Source organism: Canis lupus, chromosome 12 (assembly GCF_048164855.1).
Source record: "Canis lupus baileyi chromosome 12, mCanLup2.hap1, whole genome shotgun sequence".
NCBI lineage: Eukaryota > Metazoa > Chordata > Mammalia > Carnivora > Canidae > Canis > Canis lupus.
In genome coordinates, this window is record NC_132849.1 from 6,119,316 (window position 1) to 6,136,284 (window position 16,969).

Below are 16,969 nucleotides of genomic sequence, written 5' to 3' on the forward strand. Positions count from 1 at the left end.
ACAATTGCCAAAACTTAGAAGCAATCAAGATGTCGTTTAATAGGTGAAGGGATAAATGAACTGTGACACATACAGACAATGAATTATTACTCAGGAGTAAAAAGAAATGAGTAGCCAACCCATGAAAAGACATTGAGGAATCTTAAATGTGTATCACTAAGTGAAAGAAGGATATTTGAAAAGGCTACATACTGTAGGATTCCAACTATATAACATTCTGGAAAGGCAAAACCGTGGAAGCTAAAAGGATCAGTGGTTGCCAGAAAGGGGGCACAGAGGATTTTTAGGGTAGTGAAACTACTTTGTGTGATACCATAATGCTTTCATTTTACATTTGTCCAAACCCACAGAATGTACAACATCAAGAGTGAACCCCAATAAACTATGGCCTTTGCGTGATTATGATGTATTAATGTAGGTTCACTAGTTGTAGCAAATACATCACTTCCTTGGGGCGTGTTGACAATGAGGGAGTCTATACATGGGGTGGGTGGTAGGAAGTATATGGGAAATCTCTGTACCTTCCCCTCAATTTGCTGTGAACCTAAAACTTCTCTAAAAAACAATAAAGTCTTGGGAGGCCTAGGCAGCTCAGCAGTTGAGCATAGGCCTTTGGCTCAGGGCGTGATCCCATCCCAGAGTCACCGAAAGGAGTCTCATATGGGGCTCCCCACAGGGACCCTGCTTCTCCCTCTGCCTGTCTCTGCCTCTCTGTGTGTGTGTGTCTCTCATGAATGGATAAATAAAAATCTTTAATAAAAAACAAAGTCTTAATTTAAAAAAATGTAAGTACCCTTAAGAACAATCTTCCCAAAGTCAGCAGTTTAGAAAAATGTTTGCAAACAATTTTAGATTTTATTTTTTAAAAATTAAAGTGTAACTTATTCATCCACTCTTTCAGGGCAGAATAGAAAAAATTTTACCCACTGGAATCTGGGTTCTTATATCTGTTTGAGGAGTTCGGTTTAGAGCTATAAAACTGACAGCCCAGCAGGTACTGTAAGGGAATCAGGTTGGGGAGGTGGGTGCTTTTAAGAGTGAGCTTCTGTGAGTTGGCTGGGACCCAGCTTCCGGTACTGTAGTTTTTATGTGACGCAGAGTGCAGGTGCAGCACTGAATTAAAAGTCTGACAAGGCACTCACTCCGTCCCTGGGTGGGCTCGAACCACCAACCTTTCGGTTAACAGCCGAACGCGCTAACCGATTGCGCCACAGAGACACAGGGCGCTCTGCACCCCGGGCCTTCTTAGGTAGTGAGTACCTACTAACCTCGGGGACGTGCCCACCACCAGGCAGTGTAAGTTCCAAAGCCTCGGTAAACCGGGGGCTAGGAGTTGGAGCCCACGCAGCGTGTTCGTCACCTGAGAGGTGGCTTCCTTCTTCGTGTCCTGTGCCAGGCAGGGAAGCTCTACGAGGGCAGTGATCGCTCTTGCGTCCCCATGCGGGGAGCAGGTTCCACCTTCACCAAGACGCTCCACTGGGGCTCGTTGAATGAATTCCATTGTCCTCTTCAGCTCTTAGGCCCGTGACGAACCGAAGAGCCCCGTGAATGGGAATAATGAAAAGCTTTTCAAAGCTGAAATTTCTTTTTCAAACTTCTCAAACTTGTCACCGTTCATTGTGCAGCGTCTCCAGCGCCGGCAGCAGGAAAGGCCGCCGCGCGCCAGCCGCACGTGGGGCTCCGCACGAGCAGCTTCCCCGCAGGCGAGCTCAGCGCCGGGGGGAGGGGAGCAGAGGTGGGGGGCGGGGGTCGCCTAAAGGTCGCGAGACAGGAGCGTGGCGAACGGAGGCCGAGAAACTGAGGAGGCTCGTCCGGGGTCAACCAGACCTCCTAGACGGCCTTGCGCAAGCGGTAAGGGCGGGATCCTGGAGAGAGGACAATGGCTGTTTTAACGTAGCTGAATGAGGAGGAAGGAAGGAAAAAGAGACCCCGAAAGAACAAAACCTGCGTAGACCTGGAGCTCTCTTAAAAACAAAACAAAACGAGGGCAGCGGTTTAGCGCCGCCTGCAGCCCGGGGTGTGATCCTGGGGACCCAGAATCGAGTCCCACATTGGGCTCCCTGCGTGGAGCCTGCTTTTCCCTCGGCCTCTCTCTCTGTGAGTAAACAAGTTAAAAACAAAACCCAGCAAAATATAGAAGCTTTTAGTTACTTTTGCTTGCTTTAAGATATTTATTCATTAGAGACACAGAGGCAGAAGCAGGCTCCGTGCAGGGAGCCCCTTGCGGGACTCAATCCCAGACCGCAGAATCATGCCCCAGCTAAAGGCAGATGCTCAAACGCTGAGCCACCCAGGCGTCCCCGAAGGCTTTTAGATAGAACTTCAAAACACAGCTGCAGGCCGCCCGGCCCTGGGTCTCTGTGGTCTCTGGGTCTCTGGGTCTCTGTGGTCTCTGGGTCTCTGGGTCTCTGTGGGTACTCTGCCTCGTACTTCTTAGCAAGCTCGGTTCCAATCCCCCTCAAAGCAATATGTCAGGTTGTGGCGAGGGATAAAAACCTGCGTGAGGGGCGCCCCTCGCCAGAGGCTCAAGAGCACGGTTTCCCGGTTTCCTGTGACTCCCGGGGTGCTGCTCCAGACAAGGGGAAACCCCACGGTGCACCCTTGAGTCACAGGCATCTTGAAATGCTGCACTGCCCCAGGCCTGGAAGGAGGTGAGGGACGTGCCATCCGGCGTTGATATCTTCCTAAAAATGAATGGTGAGGCTACAGTCATTTTTCTCGTCGAGATATTTCAAACAGCGGGACCTTCTTAGACCAAAAAAGAAATGAGATGAAATGGGAGTTCGCACTCCAACTGAATACTTTAAATAAAATCTGATAAATAAAATAAAATCTTAATTTGATGACATTTCCCTCCACCCCAATTTTTTTTTTGAACAGTAAACGATTGAACATAGAGTACACAAATCTTAAGTCCACAGTCCAGTGAATTTTGCTAAAAGTAACTGGTATCCAGATAAAATTAGGGAAAATTTATATTAGTCCAGAAATTTAGAACGCCTTTCCAGTTGTTAAAAAATCTGAAAGATGCAATGGAATTGGGCCACTTGCATGAAGGGGTTTTAAAATGAGCCAGGAAGCCATTAAGGAGATGGGCTTTAAGCACCTCTCCACTGGGTAGAACCAGGAACTTTTTTTTTTTTTTTTTTTATTCATGAGACACAGAGAGAGAGAGAGAGACACAGAGAGAGAGAGAAAGGCAGAGACACAGGCAGAGGGAGAAGCAGGCTCCTCACAAGGAACCGGATGTGGGACTGGATCCTGACTAAGCCAAAGGCAGGCGCTCAGCCGCTGAGCCACTCAGGCCTCCGGAACCAGGAAATTTTCAATTGCCTCAAACCCCAAATATTATGAGAACTGATTCCAAAAACCTGTAAATTGCCATAGGAAGAGACTTTGCTTAGTGATAGTCTTAGCAATCAATTATTAGTCAAAATTAGCTTTCTGCCATCAACACCAATCAAAAGTTCTTATTATAGGACATTTGGGGATTAATGCACCATATCCTGGATCCCAAGGTCTTGAGTTCAAGCCCTGCATTGGACTCTGAACTCGTTGCAGAGTAGAGCCTAAAAAATTCTCACTAAGCAACTAAAATATTTAAATAACTATTAGCATTGCTAATCAAATATGTGTATGCCAAAAGGCAATTATTTGATCCCAAATAAATACTCTTGCTTAATTATTGCTTCCTGACGATTTTAGGTTGACATGCTTGCTCTCAGAAGCAGGACCTGGGGTGATTTCAGCATGGCAGGGCCAGTGTCTTCCGGAATCCGGTGTAGTAATAATCACAAGAGACTTGTGCTCACTGCCTGTATATGGAAAGCCTTCTATTTGCACTGAGCCCTCTTAGATACGGACTTCCCTCCTTTGGTTGAGGTCATTGCCTTTCTTCCTTCCTTTCTTTCTTTCTTTTTGAATTTTCATGGGATTTACTTCTCATTCATTTTAAACATTTATTTATTTTTAGTTTAAATTTAATCAATTAACATATAATGTATTGTTAGTTTCAGAAGTAGAAGTCAGTGATTTGTCAATCTTATAAAATACCTAGTGCTGGGATGCCTGGGTGGCTCAGTGGTTGAGCGTCTGCCTTTGGCTCTGGTCATGGTCCTGGGGTCCTGGAATCGAGGCCCTCATCTGGCTCCCTGCAGGAACTCTGCTTCTCCCTCTGCCTATGTCTCTCTCTTTCTGTGTCTCCCATAAATAAATAAACAAACAAACAAAACACAATCTTTTAAAAAATATCCAGTGTTCATTACAACACATGCCCTCCTTAATGTCCATCTTCCAGGTCCCCTTTCCTGCCACCACCTCCTCTCAAGCAACCCTGTTTGTTTCCTATGGTTTAGAGTCTCTTATGGCTTGTCTCCCTTGCTAGTTTTGTCTTTTTTTATTTTTCCCTCTCTTCCTCTATGACCCTGTTTTGTTTAAATTCCACATGTGAGTGAGATCATATAATTGTTTTTCTCTGATTAACTTATTTTGCTCAGCATAATACCCCCTAGTTCCATCCACATCATTGCAAATGGCAAGATTTCTTTTTTTTTGATAGTTAATATTCCATTGCATGTGTATACCACGTCTTCTTTATCCATTCATCTGTCGATGGACATCTGGACTCTTTTCATAGTTTGGCTACTGTGGAAATTGCTGCTATAAATGTTGGGGTGCAGGTGCTCCTTTGGATCACTACATTTGTATAATTGGGGTAAATCCCTAGTAGTGCTAGGTCGTAGGATAGCTCTATTTTCAACTTTTTGAGAAACCTCCATACTGTTCCTCACTATCTACTTGAGAGTGGCTGCTCCAGCTTGCATTCCCACCAACAGTGTATGAGGGTTCCCATTTCTCTGCATCCTTACCAACATCTGTCATTTCCTGACTTGTTAATTTTAGCCATTCTGACTGGTGTGAGATGGTATCTCAATGTGGTTTTCATTTGTATTTCCCTGATGACAAATGATGTGGAGCATTTTTTCATCTGTCTTTTTGCCATTTGCATATCTTCTTTAGACAAATGTCTGTCCATGGCTTCTGCCCATTTCTTGAATGGATTATTTGTTGGGTGTTGAGTTTGATAAATTCTTTAGAGATTTTGGATACTAGCCCTTTATCTGATAGGTCATTTGCAAATATCTTCTCCCATTCTGGCAGTTGTCTTGGTTTTGTCGACTGTTTCCGTTGCTGTGCAAAAGCTTTTTATCTTGATGAAGTCTCAATATTCATTTTTGTCCTTGTTTCCCTTTCCTTTGAAGATGTATCTAGAAAGAAGTTGCTGTGGCTGAGGTCACAGGGGTTGCTGCCTGTGTTCTCCTCTAGGATTTTGATGGATTCCTGTCTCACATTTAGGTCTTTTATCCATTTTGAGTCTATTTTTGTGTATGGTGTGAAGAAATGATCCAGTTTCATTCTTCTGTATGTGGCTATCCAATTTTTCCAACACTATTTGTTGAAAAGACTTTTTTTCTGTTGGATATTCTTTCCTGCTTTGTCAGAGACTAGTTGACCATAGAGTTGAAGGTCCATTTCTGGGTTCTCTATTCTGTTCCATTGATTTAGAAGTCTGTTTTTGTTCTGGTATCATACTGTCTTGATGATTTTGTAATAGCTTTGTAATAGAGCTTGAAGTCCATAATTGTGATGCCACCAGCTTTGGTTTTCTTTTTCAACATTCTATTGGCTATTTAGGGTCTTTTCTGGTTCCATACAAATTTTAGGATTGTTTGTTTCAGCTCGGTGAAAAAAAGTTGATGGTATTTGGATACGGATTTCCTTGAATGTATAGATTGCTATAGGTAGCATAGACATTTTAACAACATTTATTCTTTCAATCCATGAGTATGGAATGTTGTTTTTCCATTTCTTTGTGTCTTCCTCAATTTCTTTCATGAGTGTTCTATAGTTTTCTGAGTATGGATCCTTTGCCTCTTTGGTTAGGTTTATTCCTTGATATCTTATGGGTTTTGGTGACCTTGTAAATGGGATCGACTCCTTAATATTTCTTTCTTCTGTCTCATTGTTAATGTATAGAAATGCAACTGATTTCTGTGCATTGATTTTATATCCTGCCACTTTGCTGAGTTCCTGTATGAGCAGCAATTTTGGGGTGGAGTCTTTTGGGTTTTCCATAGAGTATCAAGTCATCTGCAAAGAGTGAGAGTTTGACTACTTCTTTGCCAATCTGGATGCCTTTTATTTCTTTTTGTTGTGTGATTGCTAAGACTAGGACTTCTAGTACTATGTTGAAAACAGTGGTGAGAGTGGACATCCCTGTTGTGTTCCTGACCTTAGAGGGAGAGCTCTCAGTTTTTCCCTATTGAGAATAATATTCACTGTGGGCTTTTCATATATGGCTTTTAAGATTTGAGGTATGTTCCCTCTATCCCTACACTGTGAAGAGTTTTAGTAAAAAAAGGATGCTGAACTTTGTAAAATGCTTTTTCTGAATCTATTGAGAGGATCATACAGTTCTTGTCCTTTCCCTTATTAATGTAGTGTATCACATTGATTTGCAGATGTTGAACCACCCTGGAAACCAAGGAATAAATCCCACTTGGTCGAGGTGAATAATCCTTTTAATGTACTGTTGGATCCTATTGACTAGTATCTTGGTGAGAATTTTGGCATCCATGTTCATCAGAGTATTGATCTATCATTCTCCTCTCAGGTTTTTGTCTGGTTTTGGGATCAAGGTAATCCTGCCCTCATAGAAAGGGTTTGGAAGTTTACTTCCATTTCTATTTTTTGAAACAACTTCAGAAGAATAGATATTGATTTTTCTTTATTTTTGTATGTTTGTTTATTTGTTTTGATTCTTCTTTAAATGCTTGGTAGAATTTCCCTGGGAAGCCATCTGGCCCTGGACTCTTGTTTGTTGGGAGCTTTTTGATGACTGCTTCCGTTTCCTTGATGGTTATGGGTTTGTTCAGGTTTTCTATTTCTTCTTGTCTCAGTTTTGGTTGTTTATATTTCTCTAGGAATGCAACCATTTCTTCCAGATTGTCTAATTTGTTGGTGTATAGTTGTTCATAATATGTTCTTAGAATTGTTTGTATTTCTTCAATGTTATTTGTGATCTCTCCTCTTTCATTCATGATTTCATTTATTTGGGTCCTTTCTCTTTTCTTTTTGATAAGTCTGGCTCGAGGTTTATTAATCTTATTGATTCTTTCAAAGAACCAGTCCTACTTTCATTGGTCTGTTCTACTGTTCTTTTGTTTTCTTTTTATTTTCTTTGTCTTTTTTTTTAATTTATTTATGATAGTCACACAGAGAGAGAGAGAGGCAGAGACACAGGCAGAGGGAGAAGCAGGCTCCATGCACTGGGAGCCCGACGTGGGACTCGATCCCGGGTCTCCAGGATCACGCCCCGGGCCAAAGGCAGGTGCCAAACCGCTGCACTACCCAGGGATCCCTCTTTTGTTTTCTATTTCAATGATTTCTGCTCTAATCTTTATTATTTCTCTTCTCCTGCTGGGTTTAGGCTTTATTGCTGTTTTTTCTCCAGCTCCTTTAGGTATAAGGTTAGGTTGTGTATTTGAGACCTTTCTTGTTTGAGAAAGGCTTGTATTGCTATATGCATGCCTCTTAGGACCACCTTTGCTGCATCCCAAAAGTTTTAAACAGTTGCATTTTCATTTGTTTCCAAGAATTTTTAAAAATCTTCTTTAATTTTCTGGTTGACCTATTCATTCTTTAGTAGGATGTTCTTTAGCTTCCACGTCTTTCAATTTCTTCCCAAATTTCCTCTTGTGATTGAGTTCAAGTTTCAAAGCATTGTGGTCTGAAAATATGCAGGGAATGATCCCCGTCTTTTGGTACCAGTTGAGACCTGATTTGTGACCCTGTGTGTGATCTATTCTGGAGAGTGTTCCATGTGCACTCAAGAAGGATGTGTGTTCTGTTGCTGTGGGATGGAGTGCTCTGAATATATCTATGAAGTTCATCTGGTCTAGTGTGTCATTCAAAGCCCTTGTTTCCTTGTTGATCTTCTGCTTAGATAATCTGTCCACTGTGTGAGTAGGGTATTTTTTTTTATGTGTGAGTAGGGTATTAAAGTCCCCTACTATTTTTGTATTATTATCAATGTGTTTCTTTAACTTTGTTATTAATTTTTTATATAATTGGCTGCTCCCAAGTTAGGGGCATAAATATTTATAATTGTTAGATCTTCTTATTGAGTAGACTCTTTAATTATGATATAGTGTCCCTCTTCATCCCTATCCCTTACTACAGTCTTTTTTTTTTCTTTTCTATTTTATTTATTTACGCATGAGAGACACACAGAGAGTCAGAGACACAGGCAAAGGGAGAAGCAGGCTCCATGCAAGGAGCCCAACATGGGACTCAATCCCGGGTCTCCAGGATCACACCCTGGGCTGAAGGCGGTGCTAAACCGCTGAGCCACCTGGGCTGCTCCCTTACTACAGTCTTTGATTTAAAATCTAATTTGCCTGATATAAGGATTGTTATCCCCACTTTCTATTGATGTCCATTAGCATGATAAATGGTTTTCTACCCCCTCACTTTCAATATGGTTGTGTTTTCAGGTCTAAAGTGAGTCATTTGCAGATAGCATATGGATGCATCTTGCTTTTTTATCCAATCTGATACCCTATGTCTTTTGATTGGGGCCTTTTTAAAAGATTTTATTTATTTATTCATGAGAGAGAGAGAGAGGTAGAGACACAGGCAGAGGGAGAAGCAGGCTCCATGCAGGGAGCCCAATGAGGGACTCTATCCCGGGACTCCAGGGTTCGTGCCCTGGGCCAAAAGCAGGCGCTAAACTGCTGAGCCACCCAGGGATCTCTTGGTTGGGGCCTTTAACCCATTTACATTCTGAATAACTACTGAAAGATATGAATTTAGTGCCATTGTATTACGTGTAAAGTCACTGTTTCTGTATATTGTCTCTGATCCTTTCTGGTCCATGTTACTTTTGGGCTCTCTTTTCACATAAAGGACCCCCTATAATATTTCTTGCTGGGCTGGTGTAGTGATCACAAATTCTTTAGTTTCAGTTTGTCCTGGAAGCTTTTTATCTCTCCTATTTGAATGACAGCCTTGCTGGATAAAATATTCTTGGCTGCATATTTTTCTCATTTAGCACCCTAAATATATCATGCCAGTCCTTTCTGGCCTGCCAGGTCTCTGTGGATAGGTCTGCTGCCAGTCTATGTTTCTACCCTTGTAGGTTATAAGCCTCTTGTCCTGAGCTGCTTTCAGGATTTTCTGCTTGTCTCTGACAGCAGGATTACAACAGAAGCCAAATCTCTGAGATTTGCAAGCTTCACTGTTATATGTTGAGGTGTTGACCTTGTTTTATTGATTTTGAGGAGTGTTCTCTGTGCCTCCTGGACTTGAATGCCTGTTTCCTTCCCCAGATTAGGAAAGTTCTCTGCTATAATTTGCTCCAGTATACCTTCTGCCATCCCCCTTTCCTGTTCTGGGATCCCAATTATTCCACTATTGTTTTGCTTTATGGTATCACTTATCTCTTGAATTCTCTGCTGGTGATCTGCTTATTATTTATCTCTTTTTCTCAGCTTCTTTATTCTGCATCATTTTAACTTCTATATCACTAATTTTTTCTTCTGCCCCATTTATCCTTGCAGTGAGAGCCTCCATTTTTGATTGCATGTCATTAATAGCCTTTTTTATTTCAACTTGATTAGATTTTAGTTCTTTTATTTCCTCCCAGAAGGGATTGGCTAGTGTCTTCTATGCTTTTATCAAGCCCAGCTAATATTGTTGTTTTTCTTTTTTAAGATTTGATTGATTGATTGATTGATTGATCTGGTGGGGGAGAGAGTGAGAGTTGAGAAAGAGCCCAAGAGTAGGAGAGAGAAGCAGACTCCTATGGGTGGTAGGGGCAGGGAGGGGCTCGATTCCAGGATGCTGGGATTATGGCCTGAGCCAAAGGCAGACTCTTAACTGATTGAGGCACCCAGATGCACCCAGGCCCAGCTAGTATCTTTATAATTGTTGTTCTGAACTCTAGTTCTGACCCCTTACTTATATCCATTCTGATTAGGTCCCTGAAAGTCAGTATTGACTCTTGTTCTCTTTTTTGAGGTTAGTTTTTCTGTCTTGTCATTCTTGCAGAAAGTGGTTGGTTTTTTATTTGTAGAGTTGCAGCCATTCTATTCTTAGATCTCCGGTTGAGTTCTCTGGTGTTCAGAATTATGTAATAGCTATCTAGCTCAATTCCTAGGACCAGACAAAATATAAGTTTCCTACTTCTCTGCCATCTTGGATTCCTCTGAGATCATGGCCTTTCTTAGGGATCAGGTGGGTGACTGCTCAGAGAGGGACGCTCATTATGCCTCTGGAGGAGTCTGTTTGTTTTTTTTTTTAAAGATTTTATTTATTTATTCATGAGAGACACACAGAGAGGCAGAGACACAGACAGAGGGAGAAGCAGGCTCCCTGCAGGGAGCCCGATGTGGGACTCGATCCCCAGACTCTGGGATCACACCCTGAGCTAAAGGCAGACACTGAACCACTGAGCCACCCAGGTGTCCCTATATTTTCCAAATTTTCTATAGTAAAAAAAATACATTGTTTTTTATAAAAGTTTTTTTTTTCAGATTTTATTTATTCATGAGAGACACAGAGAAAGAGACAGAGACATGGGCAAAGGAAGAAGCAGGCTCCCTGCAGGGAGCCTGATGCAGGACTTGATCCCAGGACCCCAGGATTACAACAGAAGCCAAAGGCAGTGGCTCAACCACTGAGCCACCCAGATGCCCCAAAAAGATAAGTTTTAAAATGAAAAAAAATACAATAAAAGAACTTCCCCCATTTTAAAAAACTACTTGTAAGGCTGGGATTCTGGTGATGGCTTCTTTGATATTTATACCATCTGCCATCTGTCCAGAACTTGTTCTATTTTTCAAATCTTTATTCTGCTTACTCAACTTAGAGCAACCCTCTTCAACAATATGGGAATCCTGTTGCCCCTGCCTGTTCTGTCATTCCCAGTCTAACAGAACACTGTCAAGATGAATCTATAAAAATGAATGAATTTCATACTGTAAAACTAAAACTTAATATTCTTTCATCCGCTAAAAGGACAAAGTTTTCCTGTACTATTGGTCTGCAACCTGAGAGGAGATTTAAAAAGGAAAGCAAAGATTTTGTGTTTTATCAAAATAATTTTCTGTGCTTTTTCAGGGCTTTTATGGGTTATGCTCAACTATGTAGCCTCTTGGTATTTGTCTTTAAAATATTTTATTGTCACTGTGGTCAAATACATAATTATTAAGTATTGATCATAATCTGAATTCATAGCCAAGTGTTTAAAAACCTTTTGATATTTTTTACAAACTTGCATCCGTCTTGGCCATTATCAAGGTTTCTGGACACTCAAAATTTGACTCAGGAAAAAAAAAATTAGACTCAGGAGAAGCAAAGACAAATTTTTGGTTGATCAAGCAGCAAGGACCACTGCCTTAAAATCTAGCAAAACCAAAATCCTCATAGGCAATATTAATTAACTCCTGAAGGAAAATCTAAAACTCCTTTTCAAGGATGGTCAATCTAGGGCATCCCATGAAGAAAAATCATATTGGGCTGACAACAGTTGTAGGTTCAGGCCACAGACTAATTTATTATATGGCCCAAACAAGAAACCTGTCTTTCCACAGTCTGTGAAAAGACACCTGATGGAAATGACTCATCACCTGACCCACTGTGCAGCTGATAAACATAGAAATCTCATGAAACAATATGGCAGAAGATATATTTATAGGGCTGCACAATTGACAGGTACACTGTCTTTTTTTTTTTAACCAATAACTTGGTATTTTTTTGGTAACACTTTTCATAATAATTTTATTGGGGGAAGCTCCTTTATCTATTTTTCTGTGAAGTAATATGACAGTATGTGTAACATGTGTCCTTCTTGTGGACCTATTTGCATGAAATGAAGAATTCTGCACCACCCTGAGATCATCTTATATTTGGCATTTTAATTTGGAGAACACCCTTCAGATTCTTTGGGGATTTAATCATGAAGTACTGTTGGATTGAGGTATTTGGGCTCTTATTTGTCCTAGTAAGTATGCTAATGCTTGTTGCTATATTACACACAGTAAGACTCCTTAGTTGGTGGTAAAACTCTGTAATATTGAAAAAGTCACTGCTTTCATAGGTTATTTGCTGTATGGACTGAATCTCTTACTTGTTAATTCGTCTATCTTGCCTGAAACTCATATACTAGCCAAAATATCTATTTTTATCTAAGTTCTTCTAACAATGGCCTGTTATTAGGAATAAATTTTAATTCCTGGGTTAACATATTATTTTTTATTGTGACCCTCATTGCTAATGGTGAAGCCTTATTATACCTTCTTGCTCTACCCTGCAAAAAACTCTCTGGCTCTACAAACCTGACTATTGATTTGTGCCAGAACAAACCATACTCATGAGATACCTGAATTAATAGCTTGGCCTCTGTCCCTGAGGGTTGGAAATTATTTTTTCTGGTAAAAACATACAGTACAACTTTCCTTTCTTTGGCTAATAACTTCTTTCCTATAAAAACCTTTCATTTTGTACAATTCCTTGGAGCATCTTGTTTGCTACATGGGATACTGCCCGATTCATGATGGCTTAATAAAGCCAATTAGATCTTCAAATTTTGGGATGCCTGGGTGGCTCAATAGTTGAGTGTCTGCCTTCAGCTCGGAGTGTGATCCCGGGACCCCGGATCCAGTCCCATATCGGGCTCCCTATGGGGAGCCTACTTTCCCCTCTGCCTATGTCTCTGCCTCTCTCTCTCTCTGTCTCTCATGAATGAATAAATAAAATCTTTTTTAAAAAATTCAAATTTAGCAGTTAAATTTTGTTTTTTACTACAGTCAGTCCTCACCCCATCCCCATTGAAGCAATCACTATTCTGATTTATATACCCACAGACTGATTTTGCCTTTTCTGGAAATTCTCATAAACGAATATACTTTCTGTGTATATATTTTTTCACGCAACATAATATTTTTGAAATGCGTCCATTTTGTCATGTGTATCACTAGACCGTTTTGGTATTATCGATGAGTGTTATTCCAATGTGTGAATACAGTATAGTTGATGGACAATTGGGCTATTTTTGGTTTTGGATATTGTGAATAAAGCTGCTATGAATTTTTTTTTTTTTTGCAATCACATGAGGGTTTATGCTATGAATATTCTTGTAGGAATCTTTTTGTGCACTTTTATGTTCATTTTGTTTGAGTATAAACCTAGTGGTAGAATTGCTGGGTTATGGGATATTTGTATATTTTTAAAGAGATTTATTTATTTATTAGAGAGAGAATGTGGTGGGGAAGAGTAGAGGGAGAATGGAGGGAGAATCCCAGGCACACTCCATGCCCAGCACAGAACCAATATGGAGCTCGACATGGGGCTTGATCTCACCACCCTGAGATCACAATGCTGAGATCACCACCTGGAGATCACAACCTGAACCTAAACCAAGTCAGTTGCTTAACTGTGCCACTCAGGCACCTATGGATATTTTTATTTTTGACTTTATTAGGATCTATCAGTTTCCCAGAATGGTTGAACTATTTTACTCTCTCACCAGCAACAAGAGATAAAGTTGCTAACACATTTTTGTCAGCATGAGTGTTCTGTCTCTTAAATTTTTTTTTTCTGTCTCTTAAATTTTATCCATTTTGATAGGTATGTAATGATTTATCATGGTATTTTAATTAATTAATTAATTAATTAATCGTGGTTATTTATTTATTTATTTATGCTCCTTGGCCATAAAGAAATCTTTTGTGAAGATATTTTAAGTGTTTTGTTCATGACAATGACTTTTACAATTGGACTGACCTTTTCTTTTTTTTTTGTTACTCTTTGTATTAGAATAGATTTAGATTTATAGAAGAGTTGAGAAGATAGTACAGAAGATTCCTATGGACCCTGCATTCTGTTTCCCCTACAATTAGCATCTCACATTAGAAGAGTACATTTGTCATAATTGAATGAATACATTATTATTAACTGAAGTTCGTATTTTATTCAGACTTCCTTAGTTTTTACATAATGACCTTTCCCTATTCCAGGATTCCACCTAGAAGATCCCATTATATTCTCCCTACAGTCCTCTTGACTGTCACAGTTTCTCAGATTTCCTGTTATTGATGATTTTGAAAATTCTCAGGAGTACAAGTCAGGTACTTTGTAGAATGTCCCTCAACTGGGATTTGTCAGATGTTTTTCTCATGATCTGATTGGGGTTATGGGTTTGGGGAGGTAAAGTACTATTCTTATCCCTTGGTATTATGGGTACTGTTAAAAAGGAAACCACAGGCCCCAAATGGCATCATTTAGGTTAAAGCCCCAGGTAAGTAAACTGAAACTTACTACCTAATCTAACTGCAGTTTTAACCCAGAAATGTAGCCTTTAACCAGTCAACATGGAATTTCTTGGTCAATACTAGGAACTTTACTGGTAGACCCCCTTCTCTTACCTTAGGAGGGCAACCTTGCCTAAATAATACATTCTTTGCTGATTCTTCTTCTTTTTTAAAAATATTTTATTTATTTATTCATGAGAGACAGAGAGAGAGAGAGAGGCAGAGACAGGGGCAGAGGGAGAAACAGGCTCCATGCTGGGAGCCCGACATGGAACTTGATCTGGGGTCTTCAGGATCATGCCCTGGGCTAAAGGCAGCGCTAAACCGCTGTGCCACCCGGGCTGCCTGTCTTTCTTTTTTTTTTTAAGCCTTCTCTTTGTCTTTAAAAACTTCCTTTAGGGGGCGCCTGAGTGAGACAGTTGGTTAAACATCTGACTCGGTTTCTGCTCAAGTCCTGATCCCAGGGTGGTGAACTCAAGGCCATGGCATCCGCTCGCATTGGGGCTCTGCGCGGAGTGTGGAGTCCGCTTGGGATTCACTCTCCCTCTTGCTCTGCCCCTCCCCACGGCTCCCCTCTCTTTCTCAAATAAATAAGTCTTTAAAACAACAACAACAACAACAAAACTTCCCTTTGCTTAGCCCAGCAGAGCCCTCCTCTGCTTGCTGGTTGAGATGCTGCCTGATTAAGGAATCTTTTTAAAAAGCCAATTCAAGCCTCTTCCCTGAAGCAGCATGAGGTAACCTCTGAAAATTGTTCGCTATCACTTGATCCAGAAAATCCTACAAAATCATGCAAATCAAAAGGTTCAAGCCTCCGTGTTCACTTTAAGAACACCTGTGAAACTGCCCAGGCCGTCAAGGGGAGGGGATGCATACCCGAAAAGCCACTGAGTATCTGAAAGATGTCACTTTGCAGAAGGAGTGTGTGCCATTCTGTCACTGGATTTGGTAGGCCTATCCAGGCCAGACAGTGGGGCTAGACACAAGGTTAGGTGGCCCAAGAAGGAGCACTGAACTTCTACTGTGTATGCTTAAAAATGCAGAGTAATGCTGAATGTAACAGTTTAGATGTAGATTCTCTAGTCATTTTTGTGCATCCAGGTGAACAGAGCCCCCAAGATGCAGCATAGAACTTACAGGGCTCATGGCCAGATTAACCCATACATGAGCTCTCCCTGCCACATTGAGATGATCGTTATTGAAAAAGAGAAGATTGTTCCTAAACCAGAAGAGAAGGTTGCACAGAAGAAAAACATATCCCAGAAAAAAACTGAAGAAACTGAAAATTCTGCATAGAAGAAATGCAAAAACATACAAACAAACCAAACCCCAATTCTGTCTTCAATTTTACTTGGTTGAACTTTTTTTTAAATTAATTTATTTTAGAGAACACACACATGGGAGTTGGGGTTGGAGGAGGGAAAGAAGCAGATTTCCTCCTGAGCCCAGAGCTAGACCCAAGGCTTGATCCCACAAACCTGAGATCATGACCTTCACCAAAACTAAGAATCTGACTGTCAATGGACTGAGCCACCCAGGTATCCCTGAACTTTATTTAACAATATGTACTGTTACCATAACTTACCACTGTTGATGTTAATCTTGATTAGCTAGCTGAGGTAGTGTTTGTTAGGCTTCTCCACTGTAAAAATAACTTTTTACCCCATTTCCTTGGAGTAAAGGGAGTCAGTGTGAGTAGCTCACAGTTAAGGAGGGTTGAGTATCTATGTAAATTTGGGATACTTCTCTGAACTAGCCTTTCTGGGTGGCCAGGTCAGAGCATATGATGAAGGGAGGAAATATTGGAAAATTTTTCTTTTATTCGGTTTTATAGAGGTCTGTGTCTGGCAGAAGAATTTAAAAGCAAGAGTCAATCCTTGGCCTTTTCCAGGGACTCCAAAGAAGCCTAGAAGGAGAGAAACTCAGTTATCACCCAGATCTTCTGGATTAAGTCAGACATATCCTCGCCCACCAGTCTAGCCTCCTGAACCATCACTGGATACTGAACACCTGCTTGGGGAAAAGAACTGGTGTTCATCCCCAGGGTGGGAGGAAAGGGTTTGGGAGATACAAAGCAATGGGTGAGCAAAGAGAATGTGTCAGCAAGCAAAAGAGTCAACTTTCCACAGGTCCATGATAGATATGGACCAGAGACAAGAAACAAGATGAATCTTGATGCTTCTCTACAGAGATCTGTTACCAACTTGTAAAGAGCTTACTTTAGAATTAGGCTTTTTCAAATCCTATATTTAGATTCAAATGTCAAAACTTCATAGCATTGCTTGACATTAAATCTCTTATGCAAGCCTTTGCTCTGGGTGTCTTTTTGTTTTTTGACTATGTTGTTCAAAGAGAGCACTGTGAAAATCTAGTTGACAGTTGCTTTTTCGAAGTCCTTCCCCTTGACTCTTTCTGATTTGACCTAGTATAGCACATCACTGGACAGTATTGGTGTTTCAGTGGTAGGGTGCTGGCCTCCCCCTTGGGAGGCCTGGGCTCAAATCCCAGCCAATGTTCAGTAGTTTTGCTTTGAACTATCTATTGTTCAGGCAAGTTAGGTCCCTTAGAGATTCTGACCTTCAGGGAACAGCTGGCAC

The 16,969-nt window shown here is 40.9% G+C and overlaps 1 non-coding gene across 1 annotated transcript; it reads right to left on the reverse strand.

Annotated features, from left to right (window-relative positions):
* Positions 1-1,144: 1,144 nt before the first annotated feature.
* Positions 1,145-1,218, reverse strand: TRNAN-GUU (transfer RNA asparagine (anticodon GUU)). Its single transcript has one exon. It is a non-coding gene; the product is annotated as a tRNA-Asn (tRNA).
* Positions 1,219-16,969: the final 15,751 nt, after the last annotated feature.